Source organism: Carlito syrichta, unplaced genomic scaffold (genome assembly GCF_000164805.1).
Source record: "Carlito syrichta isolate Samal-C Ts95f unplaced genomic scaffold, Tarsius_syrichta-2.0.1 Scaffold315563, whole genome shotgun sequence".
NCBI classification, from domain to species: Eukaryota; Metazoa; Chordata; class Mammalia; order Primates; family Tarsiidae; genus Carlito; species Carlito syrichta.
In genome coordinates, this window is record NW_007259659.1 from 287530 (window position 1) to 304428 (window position 16899).

General features: G+C 39.2%; 1 long non-coding RNA gene across 1 annotated transcript; it reads right to left on the bottom strand.

The window, feature by feature from the left end:
* Positions 1-4174: 4174 nt before the first annotated feature.
* LOC110594488 lies at positions 4175-12543 on the bottom strand. Its single transcript, XR_002481266.1, has 3 exons — positions 12336-12543; positions 7571-7634; positions 4175-4278 (listed from the first exon to the last, which is right to left on the bottom strand). It is a non-coding gene; the product is annotated as an uncharacterized LOC110594488 (long non-coding RNA).
* Positions 12544-16899: the final 4356 nt, after the last annotated feature.

Genomic DNA, 16899 nt, shown 5'->3' on the forward strand with positions numbered 1-16899 from the left:
CGACCTGCTGGGCTCTGGTGATCCTTTCGCCTCAGCCTTCCAAGTAGCTGGAACTACAGGCACGCGCTACCACACCCAGCTAATTATTTTTTATTTATTGTAGAGATGAGGTCTCACCAAGTTGCCCAGGCAGGTCTCGAACCCACGGGCTCAGGCAATCCACTCACCTCAGCCTCCCAAGGTGCGGGATTACAGGCTGAGCCACCAAGCCTGGCTCTACAATTAAGTATTGAATACTGTGCTAGAGTTATGGAAAATTCAAATTAATCAGCTATAAAAATTTTCCACAAACCTTAGAAAGCTTTTAGGTCACTAGAGATGAATAAAATTTCCCCATTCAACAGAACAGGAAACTGTGGCATAAATGGGAAAATATCTTGGCTAATATCACTTGATAAGTAACTAGAGATACCACCACCAGTCAAAGCTGTATACTGAAATGCTGTTTAAAATGTTAATCAGTTAAGAAGGAGTTCTTTTTTATTTTGAGTTGGAGTCTCACTGTTGCCCAGGTGGTACCCCTCACAGCCAACACAACCTCGACCTGCTAGGCTCAGGGGATCCTTCCACCTCAGCCTTCCAAGTAGATGGAACCACAGTCACGTGCCACCATGCCCAGCTGATTTGGGTTTTTGTTTTGTTTTTTGCTTTTTTTTGTAGAGACGAAGTTTCGCCAAGTTGCCTAGGCTGGTCTCAAACTCCTGAGCTCAGGCAATCCTCTCCTCTCAGCCTCCCAAAGTGCTAGGATTAAAGGTGTGAGCCATGGCACCGGCTAGAAGGAGTTCCTTTAAGTGATTAATAGCTGAGATCACAAAAACAACAGATATCAGAGGAAAAGAGAATAAGGCCTATAAACAGGACCACCTCAAGTTTGCTTTATTTAAGTCTCCTGGCTCAAAACTACCCAAACACAGCTATAGACTGGATATCCAAATCTCATAATATTGCTTTCAGAGATAAAGATGAGTCACTCTGGGAAGCAGGCATTCTCACAATAAGACAATTTGCATAGGGTACTGGCCCCAGGAGAATTTACCTAAAGATTTTTAGTACAGTAGATAGACCTCCCTAGATAACTCTCACCTTAACTTTCTAGCTCATCTACAGATTTTTCTAGTCAATTATAACATTTCAAAGGTTTCTACCCATGAAGGCATCTCATGAAATCTACAGGTATACACTCTTTATGAAGAATGCTGAACAATGCCTATAAAATCAGGATTTACTGAACTGAATGGTTACCCTCATCTACCAACGCTCATCCCCAATCAGTCTCTCCCATCACTGACCTAGAGAATGTAGGGTACTGGTTCTTTAGGTCCTGCCTGATGACAGATAACTGTGCCATTTTTGCTCAGGTTCCCATTTGTAGTTATGAGGCTTCCATCAATCAGCAAGCACAGCATAAAAAGACAGAACTCTTATTTATCTTCTCAAATGGCTCATTGTGTGTTATATCCCAGGGACATCCCAAGGTATCTTGAAGTATGTAAATGATTAGCAAAGTTTTCCTATAGGGCCTCAAGAGAGACTTTGGAGACCAAATGGAACAGAATGATTTGTCCAGGAGATCAATACCACTGATGTGGCAGTTGTCCATGTTCTCCTAAAAGTAGAAAAATTTAGTTGTAGGTCTCTACCAAATACTATAATCCCACCCTAAACAACCTAACTCACACAACCTGCAACCCTCTTCACATCATCACTTTCACCAATCTTACACTTAGTTGCTTCCCAGGTTAGCCAGGAAGCTTTTTACCCAAGTAAAAACACAACAATGATGAATACAACCTCAAAGGAAAGTTAAGTGCAACGTATACTAGAAAACAAGATCAAAATTAAGATGGGTTATTATGCTTTTAGGGACAGCTTACCCACCTTGACGTGTAGTGGTTGTTTGGAGATTTCATCTTCCTATCTGGGCCCAAGAAAGTGTCTTGGTAGAACCTCCTCACCTAGGGTTGTTGCCCAGTGGTAGTGAGCCTTTCCCCTTGAGGATCCTCATGCCCCATCTCCACCGAGGGATCATCAAAGGGAATGGGTCACTAACACTGTAAAGCAACAAGCCTATTCTTCTGAGGAAGATCTGAAAAAAAGACAAAAGAAAAATAAATTATTGAAATGGCGCACAATGGGAAAAACTGTCTCAATGGGCAACTAGTGGTTGAGTTCAACCAGGTCTACTCTTTTCTTTGTATGGATTGGTGGGGTGGACATTTACAGCTGTACAGAGCTTTATGTTCCGGCTACCAGTCTAGCAACATGAGAATTAATTATTCTGTTCATCCCAGCTCCATTTTGTATACTTCCCCTCGTCTCCAAGAACAATTTAGAATTGAATAATCACAAAAATTCTCATACTGTGCTTTTTTGCCAGTCTTTATTAATGAATAATCCTCCAGAATGTGGATTATTAATCCCCTTATTTTCTTATCAGGAAACATAGTAGGAGTCAAGAAATTAAGAGGTAGAAACTGATGGAAGGAGAAGCTAAAGTTTTCTCAACCAAGAGAGCCACGAAGTCACTTAGAAAAGCTCCAGTGTGAGGCCTGGCCTGGTGGCTCAGCCTGTAATCCCAGCACTTTGGGAGGCTGAGGAGCGTGAATTGCCTGAGTCTGCAGGATCAACACCAGCCTGGACAACCTGGCGAGACCTCGTCTCTACAATAAATCAAGAAAAAACTAGCCGGGCATGGTAGTGCATGCCTGTAGTTCTGGCTACTTGGAAGGCTGAGGCAGAAGGATTGCCCAAGCCCAGCAGGTCGATGCTGGGGTGGCTGTGAGTGTGCCACTGCACTCCAGCCTGGGCGATGGAATAAGACTCCAACTCAAAAAAACAAACAACAAAAAAAAACTCCAGTATGGTCTGACTTGTTGAGTTCTGTAAGAATTCTTTTTCACATTGCTTCTGGCTTCTTCTATAAAGCACTATTACAAGCAACCCACTTCAAAGTGCCTATCTGTCACCTAGTTTTGCAGTATTCCCTTCTTTTAACTTGTACTTTAAGTATACCATGCCATAATACTGCCAAGGTAAATAGAATTGTTTTCTACTCAATTCACATGGTAACATTTTTTAACAACTTGTATAATGGACACCACCATAGTTATTCAGGGATTCAGAGAAACCAAGAATGGTCACAGGCATATAGAACCTAGTAATGACCACAGCTAAGCAAATCTATCCAAGAGGGATAACAAAGTACAGAAGGCTAAAGATCCAGTACATTAGCTTATACAAGACCTCTGAGCTATCTTATTCTATATTTTAGCAATTTCATTGTTTTCCAAATTGAGAAAAAACTTTAACTTCCTCAAACAAGAGAATGTCTACCTTTTAACAATTCATTGTTTTTCAAATTAACACCCCCTCAATTTCTTAAAACAAGGGAATGGCAGTGACAGTGGAATTAGGTCTACCAAATCAGAGCTGACACATCAGCTGGTCTTAATTCACAAACAAATCCTGAAAACTTAATACCAATCTGCCAAAAGAAAGTAGGAATAATTTCTTTTTTTTTTTAGTTGGAATCTCACTCCGTCGCCCAGACTGGAGTGCAGTGGCACGCTCACAGTCACTGCAGCCTCAACCTGCTGGGCTCCGACAATCCTTTTGTCTCCAAGTAGCTGGAACTACAGGCATGCGCTACCACGCCCGGCTAATTTTTTGATTTATTGTAGAGATGAGGTCTAGCCGAGTTGTCGAGATTGTTCTTGATCCCATGGGCTCAGGCAATCCTCTCACCTCGTCCTTCCAAAGTGCTGGGATTACAGGCTTGAGGCACCGTGTCTGGCAGTAGGAATAACTTAAAGGCTCACTAATCAGAAGGCATAAATTCAGTCTCTCTTGCTAACTAGCTATGTGATAAGAAAGGAGGTAATGTATAGCTTTGCAATTCTCATTCTTCACTTATGAAATAGGGTCAAGTATGCTTTTCTTTATGTACCTCCCTGGAGCCTATCTCTGAGGGATAAGTGAAATAGTCTAACTCACTGTAGAAAGTTAAAATGTCTATGTATATGCAAAAAAGAATTGTGTAGGAATTAATAAAAAATTGGTTCATGTTCTGCTTTAAAAAGGAGAGTTGCAAGAAGTTAAAATCCTTAAAGCCAAAGACAGAAGTCCTACAACAATAAGCACCCCAAACGATCTTTCTCCAGGTAGCCTGAAAGCTTACATTAACTGGAGCTTGTCCAGATTCTCAAAAGGAAAGATCTGCTGAATTTGGAGCTTCTTGAAGCTGCTTGTAGTCCTCAGGTCTCACATGCTTAGAATGTCCTTGAGAAGAAAGATATAGTTCAGTAGGCTCCCAAAGCACCAGAAGGATACCAAAACTGTTACAAAAACCCCAACAAAAAAAACTTGGAAGCATAACCTAAAGCATTAGACATAGATAGATGCTCCCTGTCTCTACTTTCTAGCTTGTTTGGTCTCCCTAAGGTCCTGTAATGACAAGCATTGACAATAACACAGGATTAGGCAAGTGAAGAAAAAGAACTACATAAAAATACAGGTCAAACCAATATCCACCTTAAGAGCTGTGGTTAACAGTCATCCTGCTGCTGAAAATACTTTTTTTATGGTCTTTTGAGTCGGTGCAACTGTCATGACCATTTTTAATAATTGGCCTTCTGCTTTTACTATAGTATAAGAGCTCAGTAAAACAGATCTAAGCCAAGTTTGTATTCTTGAAAGCACTTTGTATGGTATCATGGTGAAAGCTCCAGGAATGGTAAATCTAGTGCCCTTAAATGAACACGGGCTTCCACATCCCTGATCAGGGATTACTATAAGGACCTTTATGTCAATTTCAAACAAATTTTAAAAAACACATGGAAGATCACTTACTCAATTCTGTTCTTTAGATTACATGTCTAGTAAGGCCAAACTGTTCTAGGATGTTCTCAATATGAGCAAAACAAACTTCAAAATTTCTTGGCAAGAAACTTCCCCTTCCTTATTTAGCCTAAGATTAGAAACTTCACCCCTACATACAGGCTTCCAGTTAAACACAGCAGTTCATACAGACGTATATGTATTTTCTCTGCTCCTTTCTGAAACAAAAGTAAGTAACACTCCATGTGCAAGCAAATTTAAATTTTTAATGAGTCCTAGCTCAAATTCATTTACACAGTCTCTAGTTATGGTATCTAAAGGGAAACAAGTCTTCCAGTCTCCCCAAATCTTTTGAACCATATTTATGGAATATGGATGCTTTGTCATCAAAGCCCTGTGGCTTTGCCCATTACTATGGTAACGGCATACTTAAAGAGCACTGTCTTTCCCTTAAAGGGAATCTAAGGCCAGAGAAAGTAGTCACATTCTAAAACTGGTACAGAACTATACATTTCTCAAGGGTTCAATATTCACTGACAATAATTTTGAGAACTTATTACCTTGCAGTCCAATAAGATATCAAAGTATTTTGGATATAATAACTAAATGGCACAACTAGCCAGCTGGTTCAAATACTCCAGCAGCAGACAGGTCAAAAAATCATCACAGCTAGAAGGGATAGTTATCAGGTAATCCAACACTTTCATTCTCTAATGAAACTAGAAACCTAGAAGATGAAACTACCTCGATGTTACACAACTAGTAGGTGTCCAAGCAACAGTTAACTCTGGGGTCTGTGTATGCAATCTGTGGTATGGGAACTTTCCACAAAACTTTTTACCATATCTTCATTTCACTATAAATATAGTCTAGATCAGTTACATGACTGTCTCATAACAGAAATGCATTGACAGGTTAGTGGCCAATGACCTAGTTTTGTTATCTGGAGCTTTTTAGTTAAGTGCATCAACAAAGCATGTGACAACATAAATATGCCATGCTCCAAAGAAGCTATAATAATATAATAGTACCATGTTCACATTTTAGTAGCTATTTATTTACTACTAATTTGTATACCTGCTTGTTTTACACTTGTACTATAGATCTAGGCAAAAATATTTTATTGCTTTTTCATGCACTTTAGCTTAACAATTATTCCCATAAATGTAAAGGGCTTATAAGAATGTTTTTCTAGCTGGGCACAATGGCTCATGCCTATAATTCCAGCACTTTGGGAGGCCAAGGTGAGAGGATTGCCTGAACCCATGGGTTTGAGACCAGCCTGGGCAACTTGACAAGACCTCATCTCTACAATAAATCAAAAATTAGCTAGGCATGGTGGCGAATGCCTATAGTTACAGCTACTTGAAAGGCCAAGGCGGAAAGATCGCCTGAGCCCCGCAGGTCAAGGCTGCAGTGACCGTGAGCATGCCACTCCAGCCTGGGCAACAGAGTTAGACTCCAACTCAAAAAAAGAATGTTTTTCTTTCAAAGAATAAGTTTAGTAAAATATATCAAAATATTAACTGTAAATTCTAAGTGATGGGTTACATAAGTGCACAATGAACAATTCCTTCAACTTTTCTGAAAATGATCATAATCAAATGTTGGAGAGAAAAAGGGGAAAAGTTGAAAAAATAGCTCCCCTCTGTCAGACTTACTATACAGACTTCAAAAACACTGTCTTAGACTAATATCTAACATGAAGTATTATAATTATGCTCATTCCAATTCATGTTATTTTAAATTACTAATTCATATGCGATACACATGGCAATCCTATTAACAAGAACAGTTTTTTGTATCAGCACACCAACTTTCTTGAATAAGATAAAAAGGCAGAAAGTGTATTTGGATTACAATCATGAAGGAAGGCATCTACTCCTTGGATCTTAAATAGGTACTTCTGTTTTTGTTCTCTGTACAGACGGGGTCTTGCTATGTTGCCCAGGCTCGTCTTGAACTCCTAGTCTCAAGCAATCCTCCCACTTCGGCCTCCCAAAATACTGGAATTATTGTGCTAGTTGTCACAAACTCAGTCTAAATAAGTACTTTGGAAGGCTAGCTGAAAGTCGCTAAATGGACTTCCCCTATCCCATATGTGAACATGTCTTTCCCCTCCCTTCCCACCTCCAATGTTTTCAGGGTCCTTTAGCACTTTACCTAAAAAACACTTCTTACCTGGTTGTATCCAAGCAATTTAATTTGAAACTCAAGGGCAAAATATAGACTGGGATAGATTCTGGTTCTTAAGATAAAGTTTGTTTCTGTGACATATGTTAAGAATCAAAACTGGCAGAAACATTTAGGACAGAAGGATCATTTCTAGTTTCAGGAACTTTTAATTACCCCACAGCTAAACTCTCTCTTAAAAAATCTCTCAAGCCAAGCTCAGTGGCTCAGCCTGTAATCCCACGCTTTGGGAGGCTGAGGTGAGTGGATTGCCTGAGCCCGCGGGTTAGAGACCTGCCTGGGCAACTTGGCGAGACCTCATCTCTACAATAAAAATCAAAAAATCAGCCAGGCGTGGTAGCGTGCACCTGTAGTTCCAGCTACTTGGAAGGCTGAGGCGGAAGAATCGCCAGAGCCTCTGCGATCTTCCTCCCAAATCCAGTCTAGTCATAAAAAGAACAACAGACACATTCCCAATAGAGGGACTTTCTACAGAATACCTGACCATTGGTCCTCAAAACTGTGAAGGGCATCAAAAAGAAAAGTCTGAGAAACTCATAACCAAGAGGAGCCTAGGAAGATATGACTACTAAGGATACATGCAATATGGCATCCTCAATGGGATCCTGGAACATAAAAAAGAGCATTAAGGAAAATTTGGGGAAATTTGAATAAAGTACAAACTTCACTCAATAATAACGTATGGATATTGGTTTGTTAACTGTGACAAATGTACCATACTAATATAAGATATTAATACTAAGGAAAACTGAATATACAGAAACTATCTTCAGAATCGTTCTGTAAATCTCTAAACTGTTGTAAAATTAGCCAGGCTCGGTGGCTCAGCCTGTAATCCCGCGCCTTGGGAGGCTGAGGTGAGTGGATTGCCTGGACCTGCAGGTTCAAGACCCACTTGGGCAACTTGGTGAGACCTCATCTCTACAATAAAAAAATTAGCGCGCGCCTGTAATTCCAGCTACTTGGAAGGCTGAGACGGAAGGATCGCCGGAGCCCAGCAGGTCGAGGCTGCGGTGGCTGGGAGCGGCCACTGCACTCCAGTCTGGGTGACAGAGTGAGACTCAAACTCAAAAACAAAAAAACTGTTGTAAAATTGAATGATTGCTTTTTTTTAATCTCTCAACTAGATGCTGAAGACTTATAAGACACAGCTTTTTAAAAGCAAGCAAAATGGAACCTGAAAACTGGTAAGTCGGTTCAATTTTGCTATTGTTGTTTGCAGATCTGACCTAAAATCTTGCTCTTTCTTTTCTGTTTATATGAATTTAATTGTAGTCAGTTTTGAAGCTGAAATATATAGGACCCTATAGCTAGGTATCTATAATATCAAAAAATTGTTCTTAAAAATACACTAGCAATTAAACTTTGTTCTTTTTGTACATTAAAAACTCCTAGAAAGACCTAGTCAATCTGTTATAAAAAGTATGCAGTGAGTTCATAGCTAGTTTTCAGTCAAAGGAGACTGATAAGGTTGGAAAACTTTAATGACATATGGATTTCAGAGTGATTATATCTCCCTCCAACACTGTACAATGTCAATCATACTAACATATCATAATATATAGTATGCCAACAGTTTTCAAAGCTATGGGTAAAGTAACCTAAACATTTTATGATGTGTCCCAGCAAAGTACACAAATTTTCATAAGCACTTGACTAATTATGCAATAAGAAGGTACTACTTGGGTCTACTGCATACCTGCTAATATTTCCAGAAAAACTAGAAGAATAGCATTCTAATTGGTTACAGAAAATAATACTTTAAGTCTACCCATAATATAAGAAATCTAGCACTGGTCAAATTTATATTTTGTTTCAACTTTTCATCCTAACATGAAAAAAATCAAAAGCTCATTTCCATTATAGGCATCAAAACAGTAAAGGAAAGAGTTCTTTATCAAACTCATGCACAGGATATAGAAAGAGCTCTTTATCAAACTCATGCACAGGATATAGAAAGAGCCCAAGTTTCCATGTCTCGGTTCTCTAATTTAGAGAAGCCAAGGAAGAGCTATCAAGTAAAGCCTTGCCTAGATGTGGTGGTTCACACCTGTAATCCCAGCACTTTGGGAAGCTGAGGTAAGAGGACTGCTTAGGCCCAGGGGTTCGACACCACCCTGGGTAACTTGGCAAGATCTCATTTCTACAATAAAATAAAAGTAGCTGGCATGTGCCTATAGTTCCAGCTAACTGGAAGGTTGAGGCGGAAGGATCACCCGAGCCCAGCAAATCAACACTGCAGTGGCGATAAGCGTACTACTGCACTCCAGCCCTGCAGAGAGAGTGAGACCCCGACTCAAAATAAGTTTTTAAAAAAGTAAAGCCTTAAATCACCAACAGAAACATAGCCAATTTAACAGCTTAATATGATGATATATAACTGCACATGGTCACTGAAGATTAACTTGTCAAATTCAGCAGTTCAGCTAAGTTTCAAATGCTTAAAATTGAACTTCAGTTGGATTTTAAAGGAAACCTGTGTAAAGTGCTATTTGTCTGCAGCCCAAAATATGGTAATGGAAATATCAATTTTTCTTCCAATTCAATGTGTAAGGCTTAAGGCAGAGGAAAGCATTACCTCTGTTTAACTATGCCTATTACTACTCTGCCATCCAAGCTTAAAAAGTTTAGAAGAACAGAAGAGGCATTAGCTCAGTTCAGGTATTAGTTTTCTTTAAGTTGGTAAAAATTTTCCCAAGATACTTTCACATATAAGAATATTTTAGCAGTGACCACAGATCAACTTTTAATTCCTTACTTCAAGATACAAACTCCCATCCAGTTGTACATTTGATATCCAGGGCCCAAATACCCTGAAAATAAATTATAAATGCTTAATCAAATCAGCTCTGGGTCTCATGGTCTTTTGTAATTTAGAAAAGTAACTAAAGAAATGGGTATACAAGTCACAGAAAAATAAAGCTGAAAGAGAATATGAGAAAAGACAGAAAACTTTCTCCTCTATATATTAAAGTTCTACAAAGGGAAAAATCAGAAATCATACTAATCATTTAGAGAAATGCCCAAAAGAAAAATATACTGGGTGTTTTTTTTTGATCCTTTAAAAATGTCCACAATGGCAAAATGTCATTTCTGGGGGTTGAAGCATTAGATTTAGGTCCCTATGTTTATTTCTCAGCAGTCCCAAGATGTTGAAGTTCAGATTGATGGTGATTTGAACCAAAGTTAGAGCCAGGTCTCCAGGACTAAAGTCTAAGTGTTCGCTCCTATTCAGAATACTTTCATAATTTTGCCAGCATCTAACTCCCATGCTCAACCCATAAAAAATAAAGTGAGTCACTGCATCTAAGTAAATATAAGCTTCATCAAAATGCACTTGCAAAAAGCAAGATATACTGGTGTAGTGCCTGTGAGCTCTCAGCTTAGACATCCAGAGCTGACAAACTAAGGTCACATCTTACAACAAAGGTCACACCTCACATTTTCTGCTTGTCATTACTTTGCTCTCTATGCCCCACAGAACTTCCTAACATTTTAATGAAATCATCAAATTCTGCCCAATACTGAATGATTTGTTCATTTCTGCATCCTCCCTAAGAAAGTAAATTCCTTGACTAAAATGTTTTCAGTTTTGCTATTTATTACAGTACCTGCACAATAAATATTTGTAGCATTAACACAAGAATTATCTCAATTCTGAAGATGCCCCCATTTCCAGAGTATCCCCTTTAACAACTGCTAGAGATTTTTTTAAAGCAGAAATTATTTCAAGCAATGAACTGAAATACAACTTCAAGATTCACCTTTGGATGCTGTCTAGGAGACATCAAGCCACCTAAACTCGAGCCATCCCTCCTCTTGAGCTGGGGTGCAGAGCAGTTCTAAATTCATTCCTTTAAAACAAATTCCAGTAATAGTTATAGTTTCATGGGTAAAATGAATGACAAGTTAATTAGTACCAATAGAAGATTTCATAAGCATAGACCAGTGTTTCTCAAATTGGGGTGATAAGAACCCCGGGGGTTTGTGAATACATTTTCATGGATCCATATGTTCTACACATATTGTATAAAAGACATCTTTGACAAAGATAACTTGAAATTAGAAGACATTTACATTTCAAATAACTTTAAGTCAGTGTTCCTCAAAGCACATATCTCAGAAAATTTTATTCTTTTCATCCTGAAGCATTACTTAAGTTTGAGAAACAATGGCACAAACCACATTTCCAAGAAGGTCAAGGACCATTACTTATAAAACCCCCAGTCAGTCAGACAATATCATTAGGTACTTGGGGGAGGAAGAACTAGAGACAAGCTGTGAGAAGATATGGATATGAATTAAAATGGGCAAATAAGGATATGAATTAAAATGACCCAGCCCATTTATATGGTTTTGTTGCTCCTGCTAGGATGCAAAGATGTGCCCAAAGTTTCCAATGTTATGTTAAAGAATATTTTTTTAGCTGGACCTTTGTGTTTGTTTTATATCAAGGAGGCTAAGCTTCATTTAGCTTATCAAAGTACCCATTGAAAAAGGTGACGGGAAAGAGGGTATATAAACTACAGCATAAAATATGAAAAGAAGGTCAAGGTTTTCCAGTAAGACTTATACTTTTCCATGCCCTCTTGGCAAAAAGCTTTCAAACTAACAAAGTATCTCTAATGTGGATTATCCATGGTCATCTGTATTTAGGCAGAAATATAGTAAAATGGTGCAAAGAGTCAAAGTATCAAATTTATACCCCCAATCCCTGAACCTTAGAAAGCTCAAGCTTCTGATATCTGACAGTCACCAATTTGTCAGCACTGGCATAGAGCCAAACACAATAACTAGTTCCTATCTCTTTAATCTCTTTCTATGGCTCCAAAAGAGGTCGAAAGCAAATGACATTCAAATGAACCAACTAACTATTCAGATGGCTGTAATATTAGTCACATCTTGGCTCAGAGAAAAGTAAACCCACCTCCCTATGTTTATCCTATCAACTTCAAACCCTTCTAAGTTCCCTTTTTAAATTATTGCTTAAAATTCATTCAAGACATCGCTTGATTATTTCCTCAAGTTATTTCAAGTGTGCTTTCTTAGCTCCTCAACAATATCATCCCTACCCCTCACTTCAGTGTAAGCTAGCATAGGGCTAGGTATACAATACTAATTGTATAATTATGTTGGTTAATTCATATGTATTATAAATCATATGGTTAACTCATATATAAATTGCAGATGAGGTGACAAGAGGGAAAGAGACTTACTGGACCCTCTGACTTTTCTATGGGTGGCATCGAAGAGAAAGAAAATAGAATAGGGAAAAAATTTATTAACAGCTACAAAGTAGTACTTACAGTATTCTAAAGAGCCAGAGACTCTTCTTACAGCTGTCCAAGGAGCTAGTAGTGCAAACTGCACCCTGAGCTGGGCTGATCTTTTCACATCCTTCTCAAAGAAACAGTATCCTTTTCCAGTGATTACAAAGAACTGCTGTTGTGATGACTAGTTATATGCTTCAGCAGTTCCATATTAAATATATTTTTCATCACAAAACACCCTATACACTAGGCAGCTATCTCACTGTTGAAATTGATATCCAAAAGAATGATTAGTCTTGGCTTATTTTTCTTATAAAGTGGGGAACCCAGTCCCATCATTTGTAAGTCCTCACTTCAGTGTAGTGCGCTGAACGTCAAATTATTAGAACTAAATGCCTTTTTTATAAAAGATTAATCAAATAAGGTGACCTATGCTTTTTAAAAGCAGCTCTGCATATGTTCCCTCAATTAATCCTTTTACAGCAATCTTCGTGAAATAAGGGCTAGTGCTCCAGACAAAAAAATTTAAGAATTAGAAAGTTTAGGTAGTTTCTTAAAAAGTGAATGGTGGTACAGCCCAAACAAGAATTGGTTTTAAAATGGTGGTTCAGCCTGAACAAAGATACTAGTCTTAATAGAACTCCTTTGGTAATACCAAAATAACAAGAGTCACAGTGGTCCATCCACAGACCCGAGACCCTCAGTAAAATGAGAGACATTGGTAATCAGGTACATAGTATAAATTGATTTTTTGAGCTTTAAAAAATTAATGACCAGCTTATCAATTCTTGTCTTTCTTAAAAAATAAAAAACAGAAACTTATCTGGTTGTATGCTGACAATTGGCCCTGTACAGTAGCAATACATAAAGAGGACAATGAAAAATTCTTAACCAGGCAATCTGCTCTGGAAGGAAGAATGCAGAGAAAGTACTAACGTTCCTTCCTGGGAAAATGATTTGACATAGTATATTGAAAAGACAAAGGGAGGCAATCTGACTTGCCTTGAGTATTTCGCACAGTAAAACAGTAACAAAGATAGGCAGGAATGATTCATATCCCCAGAATCTGAAAATAATTGAAACTGGATAATTAACACATGAAGAAAAAAGAGTGAAGTCTCATCCATCTAGTTCCAGCCTGCTTTTGATAGTCAATGCTGCACAAACGTACCAAAGTGATAGGGAGATCTTGGACTAATGGGCTGAAAAATGGAATGGAACAATTAGTACTGTGTTCATTAATAACACAGAAGGAGCTTTGGGTAGTCGGCACTACTCAGAAGCAATGCAAAGGAAGTAGAGGGATCCATGTATAATGGATGGGACCAAGAAAAGTACAACTGAGACATTACAGCACTATAAAGTAAGTAAACCAGTATCATCTGGGATGGTTAACTTTTTAAGTTCAAGAGAAAGGGGCTTGCCCAATCAACATTAGCCAGCAAAGAGGCAAAAGAGGGCTGTCCAATGTAAAGGGTGGGGAGAAACAGAACACAATCTTATCTAGTGACTGGATACATGGACACCTGAGATTGTGAGCATTAACAGTTCCTAAAAACGGGCCAAGGGCAGACAAGGCCTCTATTATGGTCAGAGGGCAGGCCTTGTGAAAAGGGTGAGACCATGGCTCCTTGAGGTTTTATACACTGGAGCAATGCAAAAGTAGGAGTATGGGTCACTGCATAATGGGCATGTGCATGGCATACTGCAGTGTTTGTACCTTATTCTGCCATGAGAAACTGGGTGTGGGGAATGCTTGCTTAATAAAGCCAGGAAGGAAAACCAAAAAAAAGCATTGGTCATTGCCATTGTGCCTATGAACAGTCCCAGGGGAAGTTTTAGGGAAGGCAAAAAAAACCCACTGATAATGGCCATTGTGCCCATTAACAGTCCCAGGAGAAGTTCAGTACTATGAACTTGGGTAGTCAGCAGCCCCTGCAGTACTGCAAATGGGGTGTGAGGCCACAATATTTCAGTCCAATAGATGGTGGCATGTATAATTGCAAATATTCAGTGACAATTCAAGGGGACTTAGTTGTTCCATACCTGTAACATATGCAAAGAGTATGCAGGGATCCTGTTCAATGATCAGTACCCTCAATAATTATTATTGCTGCATGTTAATTGCCCAGAAGCTGAGGTTATGAGAAGTTAGCACTCCTTAGCAGCAATCAGAAAGGTAGTGGTAGGAACATAGGGTCCTCTTCTACTACACAAGGTGAAATGGGAGCACATGGATACCAGAAATTGTGAGCATTAATAATCCATAAGAAGGGGCCAAGGGCAGACAAGGGGGAGGAAGAGGGCAGACCTTGTGTAAAGGGTGAGACCATGGTTGCTTAAGACTTTATACAAATACAATTATGCACATTAATTTTCAAAAGGAAAGGGCTCCTTCATTGTTAACAGGCCCTTTACGCAGAGGGAGTATGAAGATATAAAGTCCTAGTCTAAAAGAAGAGATGGGACAATTGCATTAATGCACACTAAAGTCCAAAAGAAGGGGCACTAGATGAATAGCATCTCCCTGCTCTAAAGCAAAGAGAATATAGGTGTTTCAGTATAAAACATGCTTAGAAAATTGTTTATGTGAACTTCCCAAGCAAAAGAGTCTTAGGTAGTGGGCACTACCCTGTAAAATTGCTAAGGAAGTAGGTAGGATCCTTACGTTATGCACAGAACAGGAGCAAATGCAAGTGCACATATTAATAATCCAAAAGAACAGAGCCTTGGTTGAACAGCACACCCTTCTGTACTGTAAAGGAAAGATGCCCTTCGTCTAATGACAAAGACAAAAGAAAATTTCAATTATATACATTAATGGTCCACTAGAAGGGACCTAGAGGAAAATAGTATCCCCTGCAGTAATGCAAATAAGGTGTAATGGTTCTGGAAGTGATACGGTTGTGGACAACTGCAATTATGTATATTGACTGTCCAAATGTAAAGATCCTAAGCAGTGAGTGCCACCTACTGAAAAACATTATGAAGTCAGAGGTGGGGCATCCTTGCCTAATGCCCAAGAACCCAGAATTAACAAGCCAAAAACAGGGAACTTAGGAGTAAGTAGCCCTGGTATACTGCAAATGGAGAGTGGGAGGGTAGGACACTGATTAAATGAACCATGTAGGATATAAACATTAATGTCCAGAGAAAATTGTTGTGGTCAATTAAAACCACATGCTTTATACAAATATAAAAATCTTAAAGTAGTGCATACTCCCTACTGAACAGCAAAGGGTATGTAGTAAAACATAGTTATCTAGTACACAGAAACATACACAAGCCAAGAAATGGGTCCTGGGGATAAGTACCCCTGCTGTACTGCAAAAGAGGTCTGAGAGTTGGATCTTACCATATGAAATGAGCTACCTGAAATTATGCACATTAATGTCCAAGATGCATGACTGTGGTCATTTACAACTGTGCACCTTGACTGTCCAAATAAAAGGGTCTTATGAAGTAGGAACTCCCTGACAGACGGGAAAAGGAAAGGTAGGAGTAGAGGGGAGAATCTTTCTTCTCTAGTAAATAGGTACCCAGACAAATGTCATCATGCAAATTGCAGGACAGGAAAAAGGTCCTTGATGACCAGTACCCCTGCTAAAGGAGTTAAAAATGAGTCTGAGGGTAGGATCTTAACAAATGGGATGAGCCATGTAGAGTTATGCACATTAATGTCCAAGGTTCATGGCTGTGGTCACTAACAGTCATGCACCTTAACTGTCCAAATGTAAGGGCTTTTGGAATGCACCCTCCCTGCTGGAAGATAAAGGAAGACTGGAGGGGTGGGGAGGAGAACTTCCCTGTATAGTATACAGGAACCTGGATAAATATAATCTGATACGTTACAGGCCCTTGGTGATCAGTATGCCTGCTGTACAGCAAAAGGGGTCTGAGAGTAGGATCTTATTCAAATGGGATGACCCATGTGCACTTAAACAAAAAATGTCCAAGCTACATGATTGTGGTCACTTGCAATTGTGTACCTTATGGAGTGGGTACTACCTTCTGGAAGAGAAAGGAAGATTGAGGGATGTGGGGCAGAGAACTTCCCTGTCTACTACACAGGCACCTGGACAAATATAGTCACATATCAGGCCAAGAAAAGGGGCTTAGTAATCAGCAACCCTGCTGTACTGCAAAAGGGGTCTCAGAGTAGGATCTTATCAAGTGGAATGACCACTTGCAATTAGCACATTAATGTCCAAGGCACATGGTTGTGGTCACTTAAAATTGTGCACCTTGACTGTCCAAATATAACGGTCTTATGGAGTGGGCACTCCTTGCTGGAATGGATAAGGGAAGGTAGGGGTTGAGGGAAGAACCTTCCTTCTCTAGTGAATAGATATCCAGACAAATATAATCACACAAATTACAGGACAAGAAAAGGGTCCCTGGTGATCAGTATCACTGCTATACTGTAAAAGGAGTCTGAGAGTGGGATCTTAACAAATAGTATGAGCCATGTGCAATTATGCACATTAATGTACAAGGTGCATGACTGTGGTCACTTACAATTGTACACCTTGACTATTCAAATGTAAGGGTCTTATAGAGTGGGCTCTCCCAGCGGGAAGGGAAACAAAGATTGAGGGGA